This window comes from Trachypithecus francoisi, unplaced genomic scaffold (assembly GCF_009764315.1).
Source record: "Trachypithecus francoisi isolate TF-2019V2 unplaced genomic scaffold, Tfra_2.0 Lachesis_group19, whole genome shotgun sequence".
NCBI lineage: Eukaryota > Metazoa > Chordata > Mammalia > Primates > Cercopithecidae > Trachypithecus > Trachypithecus francoisi.
The window spans coordinates 6,116,659-6,138,466 of record NW_022681464.1 but is presented as its reverse complement, the minus strand read 5'-3'; the positions used below and the strand labels follow the sequence as shown (position 1 = coordinate 6,138,466).

At 41.7% G+C, this 21,808-nt stretch overlaps 1 protein-coding gene across 3 annotated transcripts in view; it reads right to left on the bottom strand.

Annotated features, from left to right (window-relative positions):
• The window catches only part of DYM (dymeclin), a 437,123-nt gene extending 416,465 nt beyond the window's left edge, over positions 1–20,658 (bottom strand). For 2 of the 3 annotated variants that reach the window (XM_033177780.1, XM_033177784.1), the window contains exon 1: positions 20,265–20,658. The gene's annotated coding sequence lies outside the window, so the exon portion shown is untranslated. The remainder of the gene's footprint in view (positions 1–20,264) is intronic. The other variant, XM_033177783.1, reaches the window with a different exon arrangement.
• Between the last annotated feature and the right edge of the window lie 1,150 nt (positions 20,659–21,808).

Genomic DNA, 21,808 nt, shown 5'->3' with positions numbered 1-21,808 from the left:
GCAGTGAGCTGAGATCCGGCCACTGCACTCCAGCCTGGGCGGCAGAGTGAGACTCCGTCTCAAAATAAATAAATAAATAAAATAATAAAAAATATAAAATAAAATAAAATAAAATAAATAACAGGGGGCCAGAAGCTGTGAAGAATCCCTATAAAATAGAAAACAGCTGGAGATGGTCTAAAAAGGGAAATGGCATCCCAGAGCAGGCTCAAGGGCCTTCAAGGGCACCATCCCAAAGAGTGTGAACAGGAACTCTGGCACAAAGGCAGAAAGGCCAGAAAAAGGCCCAGAAGCAACTAACAGAAGCTTGGCTAGTGCACCTGAGCAGACACCCTGGGCAGCTGGAATATACAGGAGGAACAAGTTCAGACATAATAAGACCAGTAGCCACTGAGGCACTCTTGCCAGAAAGATCCATCTGCTCCCCCGCAAAAAGCAAAGTAGAAAACTGAGCCCCAACGGCATCTCTTCTGCAATGACTCCTGCCAAGGATTCCAAACACACACACACAATCACCTCCTCCCAATTTATTTGGAACTCTCAAGACCCTTATCAATGAAAACTAGAATAAAGTAGAAAACACTATTGGGTCATCTCCAAAGACTCCTACTGCCTTTGCCCTCACTGGGCATCATTAGACTCCCTTGGCTTCCAGCTCTTCTTTCTCGAAATCTGTCAGTAACTGATCCCATCTCCTGGTTTTTCTATCGGCTTCCATGATACTACTTTCAAATTTCTCCTTTTAGACCCAACCTCTAGTCAGGAAGCCAGTTGTACTGATATCTCTAAATTACTTAAGACTTTTTTTAACTCAATGATAATATATATAATATAATCAGTAAGTTTGTTGGTAACAGTGATCCTTATGTAAGTCTATGCTAGATATGAGAAGTAGGCTATTGCTGACGCTTTTAGTAGCAAACCTTTCAAAGGACCTATCTTCAATGCAATGTAGTCAAGAACTCAATCTTAACATGTGTAAAATTGATTCTATCATTCCTCCCTGTTACCCCTTAAAACTCTCCACTAATCCCCTAAAGCTGCGATTATGTAAAAGCGGCCTTGAAATGTTATTATGCTGTAGTACATAAAACATCTCCCCAGGTAGATTATTCCTGAGAGGTATGAATCAGGCCTTATACTTCTTCCTTATCCCTAATCAACCTCCGGCATGCTGCTAAAGAGAAATTACTCAAAAAATACTTGCTGAAATAGCCAAGGTCCCACAGCTAATAAATATATGAAAAGATCTTCAGCCTAAATCCTGAGTACAATATGCTAATTAAAACAATAATGTATCATCGTTACCCATCAAACTAGTAAACGTTAAAAAATACTTGGTAGCAGGCCAGGAACTGTGGCTCACGCCTGTAATTCCAGCACTTTGGGAGGTTAAGGTGCAAGGATCTCCAGAAGCTAAGAGTTCAAGACCAGCCCGGACAACAAAGCAAAACTCTGTCTCTATAAAAAATTCAAAAATTAGCCAGGCAACACGGCTAATGAGCCTGTAGTCCCAGCTACTCAGAAGGCTGAGGAAGGAGGATCACCTGAAACCCAGGATTTTGAAGCTGCAGTGAGCTATTACACAGTCACGTCACTGCACTTCAGCCTGGGCAACACAGGGAGACGCTGTCAGCAAAAAAATAAATAAATAATACATGATATGTTCAATATTTTATATGTAATTTGTGAAATATTTGATAAATACATAAAGTAAATCTCCTCTTTTATGTGTACTGACTATCTCTTGATTTAATGTGCCTTAAATGGAAAGTAAACATTAGTGGATCTGAAAATCCATGATAACCAAATCCTGTTCTAACACCCTCAAAATGTGTAAATGATGCCCTAATGCCCTTTGTCCCATCTCAGGCTGATAATCCACAATTCTACACTATATTCCAGAATTGCTCTCCTCCTAAATACATATGTATTATATTGTATTATATTATTTATATATTATATAGTATACATATTATAAATAATATATTTATATTACATTATATTATAAATGATATATTATATAATATATAATATATATATGGATTGCCTGTGTGTACAAACACACACAATACACATATATGCCACACTTGTACTAAGGAGAAAGCTGAAACAGGAGATCAGAGAAATAACAGGCAATAATCATCAGCCAAAGGACATAGTAAATGCCACAGGTGCCATGAGTCCACAAGTAATAGAACATTCTCTGAAACGCAACTAGGTTCCAAGTGCTATATTAAGTAGAGTTGGGTATTCCCCGCCCAATGAAATGAAAGCAATGGAAAGAAAGATATAAACCCACAAAGATCAGATCAAGGGAAGTGTGGAAGATGGGAAGGTGACAGAGGCGTGTACCTGAACCAGCAGACCTGAGGAAGCCTCAAAGGGAGTTCCTGCCAAGGGGGACACTGACAAGAAGGAAGGCATGGAGCCGTGGGAAGGCTGAAGAGTGAGAGACTGGGCACTGGGGAATATGGGGCAAGGTGCAGGGCTAAAGTCTGGGGGTCTCTCTCCCCAGGAAGAGATTATTACTTGTGCTCCCCAGAGAAATACGACTAGAGAGACCAACGCCAAGGTTGGGGAGGGTAATAAGGTGGAAAATGAAGAAAACAGGAGAATGAAGATAAAGTCAACTTGCTACAGCTCCATCGTGAGTTTCCCTGCCTCTAAGGCAGGAGACTGAAGGATTCCTCTCAAGAGAAACTGAATAGGAACCTAGGGAAAATATACAGACATTTAGGAACTGCCAGGCCAATTTAAAAAACAGATCATCACCTCACAGCAATGCCCACCACTCAACAAAATCTACTTACACAAAGAGCTTCCAATCAGTTTTGGGGTAGTCTCACTTTTAAATAAGAATGGACAGTCAAAAATGATTAGACTTGTGAGTAAAGCCTCCAACATGAAACACATAAACTAAAACAGCCTGGGCATGGTGACTGACTCCTAGAATCCCAGCGCTTTGGGAAATCAAGGCAAGAGAATCACTTGAGCCCAGGACTTGGAGATCAACCTGGGCAATATAGCAAGACCCCGTCTCTACAAAAAAATAAACAAATTAGCCAGACATGGTGGTGCACACCTACAGTTCCTGCAACTTGGGAGGCTGAGGTGAGACGATTGCCTGAACCTGAGAGGTCAAGGCTGCAGTGAGCTGTGATTGTGCCACTGCACTCCAGCCTGGGCAACAGAGCAAGATCCTATCTCAAAAAAAAAGAAAAGAAAAGAAAAGAAACCAAAACAAACTAAAGAAAGGAATCATAGAAAACGGATGATTCTAAGAAAAAAATAAAAACTAAAATATCTTTAGATAATAATGAAAACAGTAACAATAATAATACCAAATATTTATTTAGCGCCTACTATGTCCCCAGTCACCATCTTAAGTATTTCACACATACTAACTGATTTAACACTCACCACAAACTACAGCGTAGTACTTTTTTTTCTCATTGCCTAAATCATAAATTGGCAAATTACAGCCCAAGGGCTAAATCCTATGTACTGCCCAAAGAATGATTTTTACTTTTTTTTTTTTTTTTTTTCCAGAAAGGGTCTCACTCTGTCACCCTGGGTGGAGTGCAGTGGCATACTCTCAGCTCACTGCAACCTTCACCTCCTGGGTTCAAGCAATCCTCTCATCTCAGCCTCCCTAGTAGCTGGGACTACAGACATGCGCCACCATGTCTGGCTAATTTTTGTATTTTCAGTAGAGACGAGGTTTCACCTTGTTGGGCATACTAGTCTCAAATTCCTGACCTCAGGTGATCTGCCCACATTATCCTCCCAAAGTGCCGGGATTACAGGCATAAAGTCACTGCACCCAACCTGATTTTCACATTTTTAAATCGTTGAAAAAAATCAAAAGAATATTTTGTGACATGTGTAAATTATATGAAAAGAAAATGTCAGAGTCAATAAAGTCTCATCAGAACACAGCCATGCTCATTTGTGTACATACGGTCTACAGCTGTTTTCCTGATACAACAGCAGACTTGGGTAGTTGCTACAGAGACCATTTGTGGTGCCCTCATCTCTTTATACTCTCAGTGCACCACAAATCTCAATGACACAGTTATACTCAACAGCATTTCAAGTGTCATGAGTATTGCCATACTATTTTACCAGTGACTATCACGACAAAACAACAGAAGTACTCTGATGTCACACTTGTAAGTCACAGTGAACTGTAGAATTTTTAAATCTAGTTAGATGTCAAAATACTTTATTATGTAGAAGCATCACAGCTGTGCCAGCAAAATACACTATAGGAAGCATTACTAGACTAAGCACTCATCACAATATCCCAATATGCCCTGCCACACAGCATTCACTCCCAACTCATGAGAGCAATGGAGAGGAAAATGGGCAAATGTTAAACAAGATATACCTCCTCAGAGCAGAATGTCTTGCCAAAAATTAAAAATGGAAATGAGGCTGCAACCAAAGTAAATTTCCAAATGGCTCATTTGCTAAGCAAGCAAGGAAAGGATTTACCAACGGTGAGTTAATTAAATTGTGTTTGATTACAGCAGTCAAAGAATTGTGTCCAGAGAAAATATCTTTAACATCTTACTCTTTCCATGAAAACAGTGGCTCAAAGTACAGTATGTATGAAACAATTACATCTATGAATATGTTCCAAAAAGTCAAGAAAATACTAATTTAGAACAACCTGAAGTAGAATCTGCTAAGATGTGTAACAACTGACGGTGGTAAAAATATGTATGAAGCAGAAAAGGGCTTAGCTGGACAAATTTACAAGCCTTGTGAGATGTGAGGTGTTTAAAGCTTATGGCTATTCATCATATTCTCAATCAGCAGGTACTCTGCAGAAAACATCTGAATCTATCATGTGTTATTGAACCAGTAATGCCAAAGGTAAATTTCATTTGTTCTCATGACATTTTTGTCAGAAATAGAAGCGAAATATCCTGACGCATCCTGCCACAAAACAATATAATGGCTTAACAATGGCAGAGTTTTACTGAAATGTTTCAAGCTCCAGGCCAAGACACATTTTTCTGAATGAAAAGAATCACCCTCAGCCACTATTGTTGCTGTAGACTTGATACATCTGTTAATGAATTCAGCCTAAAATCAGAAGGACAACAGGGTCTACATGCAAAACCTATATTGAGACAGTCATTTCAAGGACAACTAACATTGCCTGAGTCACAAGTCATGTCAAGATGCTTCATGCACTTCCTACACTGCCAAAAATTAAAATAAGAAGCAAGATCTCTACTGCCACACAAATATGCAGCAGACATATTTTTCAAAATCAAACATTTCCAGCAGTATTTTTTCATACCTCAATGCAAGTAGAAACGAACACTCCACAATTCAAAAACCATTTAACTGTGCAATGAGAAGCTTCTACCTAATTCTCAATTGGAAGTGATTAGTCTGCAATGTAATGATTTGCTAAATGTTAAATATCAAGAAAAGAGTCTAAAAGAATTCTGTAAATGTCTTCCAAGCAATGAATATGCTCTATTAAAACCATATGTTCACAGGCTATTAGCAGTATTTGGCAGTATCTAAGAAGACATTTTCAAAGATGAAAAACATGAAATCTCATTACAAATCAGCATTAATAGGTGGACATTTATAATCAATTTTGATGATAGAGAACACTAACTTTAAACTCCAATTAAGCCAAATGTTATCCCCTCTCCTCCAAAAAAAACCTCATTCTTCTCATTAGCAAACCTTTATTGCAAAAATTGTTCTCGATGATTATTAGTATTGCACTGAGTTTTATTAATAAAAAACTTGGGCCGGGCGCGGTGGCTCAAGCCTGTAATCCCAGCACTTTGGGAGGCCGAGACGGGCGGATCACGAGGTCAGGAGATCGAGACCATCCTGGCTAACACGGTGAAACCCCGTCTCTACTAAAAAATACAAAAAACTAGCCGGGCGAGGTGGCGGGCGCCTGTAGTTCCAGCTACTCGGGAGGCTGAGGCAGGAGAATGGCGTGAACCCGGGAGGCGGAGCTTGCAGTGAGCTGAGATCCGGCCACTGCACTCCAGCCCCGGCGACAGAGTGAGACTCCGTCTCAAAAAAAAAAACTTGTAGAAATGTTTTCTCTCTTGTTATATAAGTACTTACGGCCGGGCGCGGTGGCTCAAGCCTGTAATCCCAGCACTTTGGGAGGCCGAGACGGGCGGATCACGAGGTCAGGAGATCGAGACCATCCTGGCGAACATGGTGAAACTCGTCTCTACTAAAAAATACAAAAAATCAGCCGGCGAGGTGGCGGGCGCCTGTAGTCCCAGCGACTCGGGAGGCTGAGGCGGAGAATGGCGTAAACCGGGAGGCGGAGCTTGCAGTGAGCTGAGATCCGGCCACTGCACTCCAGCCTGGGCGACAGAGCGAGACTCCGTCTCAAAAAAAAAAAAAAAAAAAAAAAAAAAAGTACTTACATAATGAAATGATTAAATAATTTAAAATATCCTTCATTTTGCCCCTTGGCTCATAAAGCCTGAAATATTTATGATCTGGTCCTACATGAAACGCCTGCCAACTCCTAGCCTACATGATTTAACTAAAGCAAAGAAAGGTTAAGTAATTTGCCCAAGATTATAGAGCTAGAAAGTGGCACACCAGGTTTTAAACCCAGGTAGGATAGGTACAGAAACCATTCTCTTTTAACCACATATTGCTTCATGAAGTAAGAGTAGGATGTCATAAAAAATGAAATAAAGAACAAGAAAGGACACCTGAAATTTAAAATAAGATTAAAAAATTCACTAGAACGGAAAAAAGATAAAAGTCAAGGGAACTCCCCTAATAAAGAACAAGAAGACAAATAAGTGAAAAACAAGAGGAGAAAAAATAGAAAATTTAAAGAATAATTTAGAAGATTTTAATATATTAATAGTAACAGTTCCAAAAAGAAAGCACAAACAAAATGGGGGATATTACACTGTCAGGTCAGGCACTGTGGGGATCTGAGATTTTACTTTACTGACAAAGCTGAAAAAGACATGAAACCTCTGGAACAGGGACACAAAACAACTGCAATAGCAGTAGCCAGAGTAACACCTTACATCAGTTTCTTAGGCACTAAATCCCACAGGCCAAAGTATTTGTTAAAAATTAATAATATATCCATGGAAAACTAAGCAAACTAGGGGGCAGTAAGGGGAAACATGGTAAAGTACTTACCAGCAGTGAACAATATTTATGTAGTCATAACAATATAAAAGTTAAACACTAAATTAACCAAGAATTCTTATATAACTATACTGGAAGGGCTTTTAGAAATAGGGGAAGGAAGTGGAAGAGTACCCCACCTACCATAACAAGAAGTTAATATGTATTATCTAAAATTGATAAATCACAAAATAGCAGTTTAGGCAGATTTATAAACCCAGAGGTAAGTATCAAAAGAAAAAGCTTAAAAGAATTTTTAGGGCCAGGTGCAGTGGCTCAGGCCTGTAATTCCAGCACTTTGGGAGGTCCAGGCAGGAGGACTATTTGAGGCTAGGAGTTCAAGAACAGCCTGGGCAACATAGCGAGACCCCATCTCTACCAAAAAAAAAAAAAAAAGAGAGAGAGACAGAGTTCTTAAAAGCAACTGCCTCTGAAAATGAGACTAAAAAGTGGGAATGGGTAAGGATATTGCTGATTTTTTATAGCCTGCCTTTACTATTATTTACCTTTTCTAACAATACACAAGTATTACTTCAAGTAGAAAAAATATCAAAATAAATAGGAGAGAATCAGCTTTACTATTTCATAATCAATGATTCATATAAACAATTCAATGTGCAAATACTAAAGAACAGTACCAAATAAGCAATATATAAGCTACATTGCATTATGGTTACAATAAGCACAAGAAGCCTATCAATAGCCAGTAAATATTCCTGATTGCCCACTATGTGGCCAGCAGTATACAAAGGGCCAAGGTTAAAGTTGTGAAGAATGGAATTATATACAGAGATACAAATAAATCAACAAGAAATTTTAAGATGGCAACTATTCAAGACTTGTGGAAAGCTTCCAAGAGGTCATACCACAAAAGTTAAGACCGGCCGGGTGCGGTGGTTCATGCCAGCACTTTGGGAGGCTGAAGTGGGCGGATCACCTGAGGTCAGGAGTTCAAGACCAGCCTGGCCAACATGGTGAAACTCCATCTCTACTAAAAACACAAAAATTAGCCGGGTGTGGTGGCAGGCGCCTGTAATCCCAGCTACTTGGGAGGCTGAGACAGGAGAATCACTTGAACCCAGGAGTTAGAGGCTGCAGTGAGCCGATATCACACCACTGCACTCCAGCCTGGGCAAGACAGAGCAAGACTCCATCTCAAAAAAAAAAAAAAGTTAAGACCTAAAGGACAAGAAGGGTTGGCCTGGGTGGATGTGAGAGTTCAGAAACTTCCAAAGCAGAGAATGGCACGTGTGAAGCCCTATGGTTAAGAAATAACAGGTAGGGCCTATTCAAGGACCTGAAAGAAGTTTAACACGGCTGGAACAGAAAAGGAATCAAAGCAGAAGCATAAGAGGCCAGAAAGTACCTTTTTCAAACGCCTCTCTTTCTCAAGCAGCTGCTCTCCTCTCCCCTTTCTTCTATTAAAGTATACACTCCTTAACCCACCCACGTGTCCGTGTCCCAATTCTTTCTCGGTGGGCAACAACAAACCCCAGGGTATATACCCCAGACAGTGTAGCCACTTCATAATGGGGGCTTCGTCCGGGATACCAAAGTACAACATTCATCAGAACGGTAAGTAGAAGAGCGAACTCCAACTCTGTCCTTTCATTCCAAGGCTCTCGGCTTCCATTTTAGACCTTTCATCGAGGACTTAGCTGTCATGTGGGGCTGGAAGAAGTCCCGGGGTAACTGAGGATTTCTGGGTGGGGCTACCCCCTGGTGCTATCCAAAGGTTCTGGACCCCAGCCTCCAACCGCCCCAATGGAGTGTCGGCAACAGGAGCTTCAACTTTCCTATTGTAATTTCCTCCTTTGCTGTTCGCAACCGTCATTATCTCGTATCCTCTCTGTGTATGAAATGTGTGGGAAGTTTCACGGCTCAGGGAAGTAATCTTGTTTGGCAAGATCAGGGAATGCCGTAGTAACTGGGGATATAGCTTAAGGGGAAGCATCTTTGTGATTTTCTAAGAACAGGGCTCCCTGACCCCTCAACAGTGTGCACCTCTCTCTCTTTCTCTGCCCTTGGTCTGGAGAGCACATGGCATTTTCCAGGTCTCTCTCTGCGCTTGGTCTAGAGAGTACGCGGTGTTTCAAGGTCAACAGTGCCACCTAGTGAAATAGGAATCCTCTCCATGAAGCATATTGTCAGTCCTTCACCGAAACACCCTAGCCTCCCAATTCTCTTTCCTTTTTCTGCCTCTCTACTAGAAACCAGGCTTTATGCTGCTTCTGTAATTGGGAAACTTCTGCCTTCAACAACTAGGGGTAAAATATCCTCCAAAGCCAAATTTTAGTCTCAATACTGTCTCATCAGCAGGAAAACAGCCATTCGATTCCCACGTTTTTTTAAGGCACCTATTCTGCCTCCAATTAGAGTAGTACTTAATTAAGGGAGTTTTAAGTTTGGAAGTTAACTGGAACCATTCTCTAAGGGTAAATGCTTCAGCACAGGCCATAATAGCAGGATACAGAGTTCAATCTAGCACACCCCCTCCATTAAAGGGGCCTTGCCCAACTATTGTGTAGTTTTTCTTGAGATCCATTTTTCAGGAAGCCAGGCAAGTCACACAAGTCTAGGAAGTTGAAGGGAAATAACAGGCAGAGGACTAGAGCCACTTGGGTGAGCTTGACTAGACCCAATGACTTAGTTCCTCTGGTTCCATGGCTGGGGGTCACACTGGCAACCATGGGCAGCACGTTCAACAAGGTGCCTGGGACCCAGGAAACACAGAGGGAAAAAAGCAGGGGGTATGCCCCCACTGTCTTCCTCTCCACCATGGGTTACACCCAAAGGAAGGAGACTAAAGGGCCACCTTTTTCTCACTTCTCTAAGTGGGTACCATCTTCATCCTGCACTCCCCTGGAGTGCATTCTGAAGCACAAGGACTCCTTTGACCCTGAAACTTTAAAGAAAAAGCGGCTCATTTTCTTTTGCACAAGGGCATGCATGGCCTTTTTACTAGACTTTTGTAAGCGTTACAGAATCAACCCAGCCCTTTTAGCAATCACATTGAGCAGGCCCAAAGATAATAATTCCCCAAAATTAGAGAAGCAACTTCTGGGGAAATCATCTGAGGCAGTTATTGGGTATCCCAGCCCTCCAAGTCCCCCTTATTCAGGGCCACCTCCAACCATATCACCAGCCCTTCCACCTCCACCATCTCCAAAATTTCCCACTCCCCACTTTCACTCTTACCTCTACAGGAAATGCCCAATGGAGGTGATGTCCCTAGCGTTCAAGTTCCCTTCTCTTTGCAACACCTTAGGCAAATAAAGGAGACTTAGGCCAATTTTCTAAAGACCCTGCTAGGTATATAGAAGCTTTCCAAAATTTAACTCAGGTGTTTGACCTCTCATGAAGAGATGTTACGTTGCTTCTAAGCCAAACCCTAACTACAGCTGAAAAGCAGGCAGCAGAGAAATTCAAAGGTGAGCAATGTTTCCTATAGTAGGCCTAAAATGAAAAGGGAAAATAGGGAAGGCAAAGAAATAAGGGAAACACAATTCCCAATGAGAAGAGAGGCAGTACCTCTTGACAACCCTAACTGGAATACCCAGACTTTTCTACGGTGTTTTTCCTTCTTTCACAGTGTACAATGGTTCCTATCTCTTCTTTCATAATGTTCCTCCAAAGTAGGAAAAATTAATTTCCCCAAACCTTAAAATGCTTGACTTAGAATTGAGCTAATAGGAAGGGAACCCAGAAGCCCAACATGCTGGCAAAAGGATAAAAGTTTTTTTTAACCAGTCAACAATATAACATAAGCCAATAACAATTTGGCTTATCTCTTCCTGTGCAAACCGGTAAAAAGGATAATAAGGATCACTGTTTATTCTCTGTAAAGTTTTAATTAATAAAAAAGAATTTGTGAGGTTGGTCTTATGCTGTAGCCAATTTGGTGTGCTTGTGTGTCTTTCTGCATGGTTCTGTCAAAAGAAAGGGTACTTCAGGTTAGGATGCAGGCCCAGGACCCCATAAGCCGAACTTCGTCTGGGTCCTAGACTCCACAGCTGGTACATAATTAAAATCACTTACTAACCAGGTTTTTCACCAAAAGTAAAAGTTGCTGAGAGTTAACAATGCAACATGTATTTGAGATCTCTAAGCGGTTTTATCTGCAAGGCTTATAAAAACAGTGAAATGTGTTTTTTAATAAAAGATTATAAGAAAGCATGGAAATATAAATTTTGCCCAGGGTTAAGGAATTATCTTAAATTTAATAAGACAGAGCTAGAGGTTTAACAAGTTATAGAAAGACAAAAATTAATCTTACAAAAATGTGTAAACATTAACTAAATTCAAAAAGGTATTATATGGTCCTTTCCTAAATTGAGCATTGAAAGAAAAGCACAGTAAGGCTCTCTTAAGACACTAATCTGCCCTTTAGCAAAAGGGGTTGTAAAGGGTTTGTAAAGACCTCACTCCATGGTCATTGGTTAACATTAGATGGAGTTTCCTATGAGGTTTTATCAAAAGGTTGTTTACAACTTTAATAAACTAATACAAGGGTAAATTTTGGCTTTAAACAGGATTTTCATGTAATAGTAAAGGCTAATGAAAGATTTTTGCCTTTTGTGTCATCATTTTGGCAAAATAAAGAATGGCAATTTGGAATTCTATTTCATAACATCAAGTGTTTTAAACCTCTAACATTTAACAGGCATCCCAAAATCAAGCTTCAAGTTTCAAAATTGTCTTTCCTGATGCCTGGCTTTCTGGATTGTTCAGAGGGTCCCTGAAACATCCAAAGAGGTAAACAGGATTATCTGACGTGTTCAGTCACATGAGAATTGCCAAAATGATGTCCAATCTTCTTTAAGTTATATTTTGGTGAATACTAATATATGTTCCAAAATTGTATGGGATTTCTCTAAAATTCTAATGTCTAAGTTAACTAAACTTTTCAGTCATGTTTTTAATTATAACCTGGAAATTTTGTCATTCACAGACAATTGTTGTCTTGCTTTGTTCCTTCTCAAAAGACAGTTTATAATCAAGCTATATTAAGGACTTTTAACCAGTGTTCTCAAATGCAGGTTTTTAACAGCTTTGAAGATTGTAACATTGGAAGAGAGAAAGAATGTACAGGACTCTTTAAGAACTGAAATGTTGACAAATATCAAGCGAAACAAGAGTTGACTAAATGGACTGCACTCAGAAAGCTAAAGCAATATTTTTGACTTTTGCTTGGAATATTGCTGACCCTTGGTTTGCTTTTCAGGGTCAAGGAAACTTATTTTGAACTATTTACAGTCTTTAATAATACAGTAAGGTATACTCCTGTGAACAAAACTTGGAGCATGTTTGTTTCTCTCTGCTTGGTTCCTCTAATCTGTGAGAACTCTTAACTTATGGCAATATAGTTGTTTGCATCAGTGAAATAAGAATCCATTTTTCTTTTTCAACAGAACACAACTGGAAAAACTTGTTATTTTATCAAGGCTTTGACTGGAAGTGTATGCTTCCCTTTAAGGAGTCAATCTCCACTTGCAGAGCTGAAAAAGTTCCATGGGAAGAACTGGCCTCATACCTTGTCTACACAGTCCCCGCACAGGGTTCCTAACCTTTGGTCTGTGAAGAATGTCACTTTCTAACAGGTCCAGGAGTTCCAAGTTTATCTTGGGACCTTAAGAGAAAAGGATCAGCCAACTCACAGGTATTTGAGGATACAAACCCATGGCTGGGCTCAGCTTTAAGAAGTCTTATCTGAGATTTCTTGTGGAACAGAGTTCTATCAAAGCCAATCCAAAAGGACTATGTAGAAATAATTACTCTTGCTGAACTTTATGCAAATAACCCGGCCAAATATAAGACTAAAGTTTATTCTACAAACAACACGGTCCTATCATAATTTGTTTTTACCAAAAATGAGGACTAGAGAGAGAAAATAGGCTCCAAAGCTTATCATACCTTTGTCATTAAATTGTAGTCACACTAACTGTTTTTAAGCTGTGTGCCTACATTTTAGAGTAACCCTGCTTATTCCTGTGAATCCAGTGGCGATCTCCTGAAGCTTAGAAGAAACAAAAAGGGATGGGTAACATAAAAATCTGGATACTTTGGCAAGTAAAATTTTAGATGGAAAGTATCTATTACACCATACTTGTGGGAACTGCTATATTCACTCTATTGTTTGCAATAGGGTTATACATGGTAGCACCTTCTAACTGAAATACTGGACAGAGAGCTTCCATTGTTGTAGTATTTTGCTTAATTATTATCCTTATAGCAGGGATAATTACCAACAAAAAGGAAGTATGAAAGTTTTACCATCACCGAGTTTGCTAGAACTTCTTATTGGGTTTGGTAATATGTCACACCCTGGCTATGCAAAGAAGGTTATAAAGGAAAGAGATTTTCTGTGGAAGTCATGAAGGGATTGATAACTGCAGGAAAGATCTAGCCAAGGTTAACACTAAAATTACTCCAGCCACCCAAATCCAATGCCACTTATCCTAAAAGGAACGTTACTTTTATTTTATTTATTTTATTTATTTATTTATTTATTTATTTATTTATTTTGAGACGGAGTCTTGCTATGTCGCCCAGGCTGTAGTGCAGTGGCCGGATCTCAGCTCACTGCAAGCTCCGCCTCCCGGGTTTATGCCATTCTCCTGCCTCTGCCTCCGGAGTAGCTGGGACTACAGGCGCCTGCCACGTCGCCTGGCTAGTTTTTTGTATTTTTTAGTAGAGACGGGGTTTCACCGTGTTAGCCAGGATGGTCTCGATTTCCTGACCTCGTGATCCGCCTGTCTCGGCCTCCCAAAGTGCTGGGATTACAGGCTTGAGCCACCGAGTCCGGCCGGAATGTTACTTTTATATTAACGTTTCAGCAACATCTGGTGGAGGCAAACCAGTGTTACAACCCATCAAAATAGCCACAGAATCAAACTCCAAACGGTGCTGCAGACAGAACCACACAGGGACATGCCTTTCTTCCAAGGACCCTTAGATTGACCCCAGGAGGAGCCCTAGCTGCTGTTCCCCCACATGACGCCCCTTTTCAGCAGGAAGTAGCCACAAAGAGTCATCACCCAACACCCACTAACACCAGTTAGGGTTGCCACTCCAGAGCGGGGAATGATGATACAGGAGTTAACAAGGACTTACTTAACAGCAGTTAGGGTCACTCCAGAGTGGGGAATGATGACACAGGAGTTAACAAGGAATTACTTAACAGCAGTTAGGGTTGCCACTCCAGAGCAGGGAATGATGATACAGAAGTTAACAATGAATTACTCAGGCAGATAGCAAAGGCATGGGAGTCCTCAGTAAGACTTTTCGTTTTAATAAAAAGCAGCCCCAAATCATTTTCTAACAAAGAGCAGCCTGTAGCTGAGAGCTTGCACAGGAGAATGCCTGCAGGAACTAAGAACTAGACATTTTCAAAATGGCGGCTCCACCTTCTCTTCTCTGCCAGCCACATGTACTGTAAGGAGCAGATAGGATGGCGCCAATCAACTGGCAAGCCCATTGCATACGATTAGGTAGAGGCAACCAGCCTTCCCCACACACTCTATAGACGACATACATGATCGAACCAATCTGTGAGCCCTATGTAAATCAGACACCACCTTCTCCATATAAAATCTGCTGTGGTCCATGGCCTCCCCTCTTTTTCGGAGGTCTCTCTCTCTCTCTTTCTCAAGGAGCTGCTCTCCTCTCTCCTTTCTTCTATTAAACTTTCCACTCCTTAACCCACAAAAAAAATAAATAAATAATAAAAATAATAAATAAAGAAGAGGCCAGAAAGTAAGCTGAGGCTTGACGCTTTACACAAAGACTCACTAAAGGGCATGCTTTCTTACTCTGCACATAGTAACTGTACAATTGCATACATCCTCCCTAAGACTTCCAGACTAATAAACTCTACCCCTATACACTGACAATACAAAATATCTATGTCTAGTCAGAACTGTCTTTTGAGTGCCAGGCCTGTTTAAGTGCCTAACATCTATTGCCATCTGGTGTCCCACGGGCACCTCAAACTCCACATGCTCAATACTGAACTTAATATATATCCTTCCCCTTGTCCATCTCCAATTCTCATCTTTTTACACCATTCATTCAGATATCCAAGTCGAGAAACCTAAAGGAAGAGAATGAAAAACAACTAATAGTTATAGTGTATATATTGCTAGATACATAGAGGTATTTTCATTTAATTCTCTAACAAACATATAAAGTATATATTAGTCCCATTTTACAGATGAGAAAACTGAAGCTCAAAAAAGTTGAGTAACGTGCCAAAGCAAATAAATGACAGAACTAGGATTCAAACCTAGAGTTTCAAAAAGTATGTAGGTTAGTCTGGGTCCAGACAGAGAAACTAATTATAAAGAAGAGCAGAAGCCAGGCGCAGTGGCTCCTGTCTATAATCCCGGTATTTTGGGAGGCTGAGGTGGGTGGATCACCTGAGGTCAGAAGTTCGAGACCAGTCTGGGCAAAATGGTGAAACCTCAACTCTAATAAAAACAATACAAAAATTAGCCAGGCATGGTGGCGCATGCCTGTAATCCCAGCTATTCAGGAGGCTGAGGCAGGAGAATCACTTGAACCTGGGAGGCAGAGGTTGCAGTGAGCCAAGATCCCACCATTGCACTCCAGCCTGGGCAACAGGGTCAGAGTGTCTCCAAAAAAAAATAGAAAAAAGAATAGCAAAAAATGCTAATTCCCTACCCAATCTCCAGTCCTCCCTTCCTTTTAGGAATAGAACTCCAATTTTTTGACTAGGCATATTCCTGTTCAACTAAAATACATTTAAGTCTCTAAGAGTGGACAGTCACTTCTTTATCCCTTCCTCCATCCTGCTATTTGCAACATGGAAATTTTAGCTCGAACTCCAGCAACCATCTTGGACCCAGAAGTCAAGGGCCATACTTCAGGGTTAACAGTGTAAGAAACTGCAAGGAGGCTGGATTCCTGATGACAGCAGAGCTGCCAAACCAGCCTTTAATTGTCCACCTCTGGACTTCTTTTACAAAAGAAACAAACTAGTCACATGTTTAAGCTATTATTTTTCAGGTCTCTGTTATTCGTAGCCAAACCTAATCCTAACTGATACAGGTAGGGCTTTCAAAGTATTCTGGGTGGAGGGTTGCATGACATATTTTGAAGGAAGAATTGTCAAGATTCAGTGACTGACTCAACCTAACAATTTATCATCGATCATATGATGGACAAAAGGTTTTAAATGCCCAAAAGACTGAGCAATAAAAGAAAAGATAAGCTTTTTAAAAATAATTATTCCAATGTCCTTATTGGAAAGTTTCAGCCACTTTCGTTTTCTGCATTTTTAAAGAATGTGATAAAAATCAGAGAAGATATCAAAAATCACTAATCAAACTTCTTTAAATAAATGAAAAAAACAAAAACTTTTACTAAATAAGACCGATATGTAAAGTTGTTCCCAGCCCCACTAGTTCATTTTGTCTAGAATTAAGTAATGTGAGGATAACTTACAAACTGTTTACAAGCAAAGTTCAAAGCATTAAGCTCTGCTAAAAACTTTACTAGAAAAAAAAATGCTTAAGGGCAAGAGCAGATATTTAATAAGTCCCATCACATTTCCTGATACATGATGCACCACCACCAGAAAGCCAGAATCTTCACACCTAGAGACAGTCAAAACTTTGACAGCTAAGTAGGAAAGTGAAACACACCAGGAAACAGGATCCCAAACTGGAGGACTTCCAGAAATCCTTTCCATCTCTAAGATTAGTCTTCTCTCTGTCCGGAGAAAGGAAAAGCAGCAATGGCCGTCTTACCACTCTGCTCTGTTAGGCCCACAGCACTCTACCATGCCCAACTGAGTCACAGAAGAACTTGACAAGGGGCTGCTTCAAGTCCAGATCTCACAGGAGTTCATTCTGCCTGAAGATGTTCTCTCACTTTCATTAGGAGTCTTCTTTTGCTGCTGAAATGGGGGTGCCTTTATCTCCCACTAGGACAGAGAGTCTCTGCCTTCTCACCCTGGGCATGGGAACCATCATTGCCCCCAGTGTGTCCTGTGTCAAGTATCAGGTTAGCCCTCTGATCACACACATATACTATGTTTTTAAGACATGAATATGAAAAAGAGACCAAAACGAAATATAGGAAAACTTTACATGGAGCTGTATTTGCTTTTATACTTAATCATTTTTAAAGGTCTCATTTTACCAAAGCCTATACTACAAGTGTCACAGGTATTTCCCATATTTCACTAAAAGGAAACAGCCTTCTCTAGATCTAACCATTCCCATTATCTACAATCCTAAGTGAAAGACAGCCCTCTCATTGCATGTACAGCAGCAAAAGAAATCACCTACTTTCTTAAGTCTCAGCAAAATATTCCAAAACACATTGTGGTAGGCAGAATAACAGCCTCCAAAGATGTCCACATACTAACCATGGAAGCCGTGACTATGTTGCTGGGAAAAGGGACTTTGCAAGCGTGATTAAATTAAGAACCTCAAGGGGGATTATCCTGAATTAGCCAAGTGGGCCTGATCTAATTACATGGGTCCTTAAAAGCAGAGAACTTTTCCCACGTGTGGTCAGAGACTTGCGGATGGAAGTATGATCAGAGAGATGCAACACTGGTGGCTTTGAAGATAGAGGAAGTGCGCCACAAGCCAAGGAAAGTGGCAGCCTCTAGAAGCTGGAAGAGGCATAGATATCCCCTTAGAAACCTCCAGAAAAGAACACAGCCTTGTTGACAGTCAGTGAGACCCATTTTGACTTCTAACCTACAGAACTATAATAATAAATGCATTGTTTTAAGCCACTAAATTTGTGGTAACATGTTATGTTACAGCAATCATAGAAAACTGATAAATAACATTAAACAACTTCTAACAATATGTGAAATTATCTAGAAAAGAAAAGCATAACCAAATTGCCCAAATATTTGGAGCAATATAAGAAAGAGCCATTTGTACATGTTGTAACAGATTTCACTTCTATTTCTCTCCTGCCCTCCACTCATTAAAAAGCCAGCCAAAGTGACAATTCTTCAAACTTTTTGTAGAAAAATAAGCTATATTAATAAAAAAAATGGAACAATCAGGATGGCAGGATCTAATAGAAAAATCAGGAGATAATTATGCCACATTTTTCAGAGTCAAACATAAAAGCATTTGCACTGTTTATCCTCCTTGTATCAAATGGATTACCACACTTTTTTTAAAGTACAGTAAATCTTTCTAGATATTAAAAGCTTACTATTAATTTTTATGTGTGATAATGGCATTGTGGGCCTATTAAAAAGAGAGAGCAGGCCAGGTGCTGTGGCTAAGCCCTGTAATCCCAGCACTTTGGGATGGGCAGAATGCCTGAACTCAGGAGTTCATGACCAGCCTGGACAACATGATGAGACCCCTGTCTCTACTAAAAATACAAAAAATTAGCCAGACATTGTAGCACGTGCCTGTAATCCCAGCTACTCAGGAGGCTGAGGCAGGAGAATTGCTTGAACCCAGGAGGCAGAGGTTGCAGTGAGCCGGGATCACGCCACTGTACTCCAGCCTAAACAACAGAGCGAGATTCTGCCTCCCACCAACAACAAAAAAAAGCAATTCAATCTTCTACAGATATATATTGAAATATTTACAGATGAAATTGAATGCCTATGATTTGCTTTAAAGTAACTGTGAGTAGGGATAGGAATAGATAGGTACACAGATGAAACTAAATTGGCATGAGTTAATTGTTGAAACTGGGTAATGGGTACATGGGAGGACCCTTTATTATTTCACTGTGTGAACTTTTCTATGGTTAAAAAGTGCAAAAACATAAAAACTCCTTGAACTATATGTCGTAACAACACAGACTTCTTAATAGCTGAATCTCCTTCCTATTAACATTGCCCCAACTCAGTTCTCTGCCATTTAATCCACTTGTGACTGATTGTTTCATCAATTATTCCAACTCATTTTGCCCTGTGTACTCAGTTTATGAGCTTAAGCCAGACACCTAACCTCTAAAGACTAGTTCTTCATTTACAGAATGGGAATATTCATACTCGTCCGGTCTATCTCTGAATTGCTGAGAGGATTATCTAAAATAAAACTTCAAAGCAGGATAATCACTCCAGAAATCCATATATTCATAAATTTCATCCTCTGCAGCAACCATTCACCCATTCCTATAGATTCTCTTCCCTGCCACCTCATTCTTCTCTTGAGCCCTCAACTCATCAGCCTAAGCACCTGAGTTCCTCTGGTGGACGGTACATTCCTCTCCACCGCCTCCACCCTCCAAGTTTTCATCCTTCAGTACATCGCCCTTGCTCTACACACTCCTCTCTCCAACTTCCCCTCTCCTCTTTCAACGATCTCACTCCATCTGTGCCCCCTAATCAGTCTATCCTGGGTACCCGCTTTGCTGGCCAATTACAATCATCCCATCACTTCTCTGCCCCTGTTCAGCAGAGAACAGCTTTATCCAATCAGCTTTACCACACCAATACCCTCAAACCCCACTACTGCCCCCAGTTCACAAACACCCACCCTTTCACTTTTCAGTCAAAACACAATTGCTCAGGCAAATCCACGGAAACTGAAAGTAGATCAATAGTGTAGGGGAGAGAGGGAGGAGGAGAGACTACTAATGGGTACGAGCTTCTTTGTTGGGGGTGATAAAAATGCTCTGGATTTAATGGTGGTGATGGCTGCTCAACTCTGAATATACTAAAAGCCACTGAGTTGTACTTTTAAAGGGTTAATTTTCTGACATGTTAATTATATCTCAATAAACTATGAATGTAAAAACAAGAAAGAAAAACTCACAACTATTGCTCACCCTGCCCATCACACGCCCATTTGTCAGACCAACACCGCCCCATCTCCGGAAGCACCGACTTGGCCTTCGGTATCCCCCCAACTCCCAACAGCAAACTCGGACAGAGGTCCGTCCGCTGTCACCACAGCCCCCCGGGGTGGCCCAGGCGCCCGCGGGCAGGGAAGGGAGGGTCCCTTGGCCGCCGCCACGCTGCCCCTCGCCTCCGGGCGCTGGCCGGGGAGGGGAGGGTAGCCTCTGACCCGCTCTGACAGGAGGCCAGGAGCAGTCCGGCTTTCAGGCCGGGCCGCGCTGACGGGGGCGGCGCCACAGCCCACCTGTCTCAGCCGGCGGGGGGATACGCTCCAGCTCCACGGACCCACGGACTGACGGGCGGGTGGCAGAGGGGTCAGGAGAAGTCGCCGTCGCCGCCGCAGCCTCAGGTGGCGCACGCCGGCTCAGGCCTCCATGTTTCCACGTCTCTGCGGGTAAGGATCCGGCTCCGGCTCGGCCTGCAGTTCGGCCCCGGCTCGGCTCCAGCCCGGGCCGCGTCGGTGCGGAGGCCGGGAGGCCGCGAGGGAAGAGGGAAGCGACCGAGAACGCGGCTGGGGACCGAACCCCGAGGCGCGCGCGCCAGCCAGGCGGTCACGTGGCACGGGGCGCGCGCGGGCTTCTGGAAACTGTAGTCCTTTGGGTGTTACTCGTGCCTCCGCCCTCCTAGAGCCTCCTGGGCTACCAAGGCCACGTGGCGAAATCGAGAAGCACAAAAAAGGCCGGGCGCGGTGGCTCACGCCTGTAATCCCTGCACTTTGGGAGGCCGAGGTGGACGGATCTTGAGGTCAAGAGATCGAGACCATCCCGGCCAACATGATGAAACCCCGTCTCTACTAAAAATACAAAAATTAGCTGGCTAGGCAGGAGAATCGTTTGAACCCTAGAGGCAGAGGTTGCAGTGAGTCGAGATCGCGCCACTGCACTCCAGCCTTGCGACAGAGCTCGACTCTTATCAAACAAGAAAAAAAAAAAAAAAGAGAGAGAGAGAAGTGCAAAAACCTCACCTGCCAGGTGCTAGAGCCCCCTCTCACGCTACACCGCTTGTTCTGGCGGCTTAACTTTATTAAGGCCCCTGTTAATTGCAGCTGAATAACCATCCCAAAGTCAAGCAATTTCGTGTGGGATTCTGGAGAGTTGAGAAATAGGAAAATAACTTTTGATGGAGGCAGCTGGCAGGGCTAGCCCTGCCTGCAATGTTGTGGGAAAGGACAGGTCCCACAGAAAAGACTAGCAATATGAGGCAGTGCCAAAACTATGGAATTTGAAGTCAAATGAGCTGAGGTTTCCACACTGATGTCTTAGATCAATTACTTCACCTCTCCCAGCCAGTTTCCTTATTTAAAATATATATGTGATGATGATTCTGCCCTTACAGGAATGTTGACATTACTGTAGTAATAACAATTCACATTATGGATTGTTTTCTATTTGCCATGCCATGCCATGTTTTCTATTTGCCATTTCCCAAAATGACCCTATGGAACAGATAGCACTGTTATTCCCATTATATAGTCAATATGTGCCAGTATACTCTATAAAGTACTATACAAATACTAGATATTCTTTTCTAGCATAGACTGCCAGTAAATTCACTGAGCTTGCAGAATTATGACAGGAAAACATATTAAAACCCAAAGTAGACTGGGCTCTGTGGCTCATGCCTATAATGCCAACACTTTGGGAGGCTGAGGTGGGAGGATCACCTGAGTCCAGGAGTTCGGAAGGACCAGCCTGAGCAACATAGTGATACACTGTCTCTACAAAAAATACAAAAATTAGCTGGGAGTGGTGGGCACACCCTCGGTCCCAGCTACTCAGGAGGCTGACG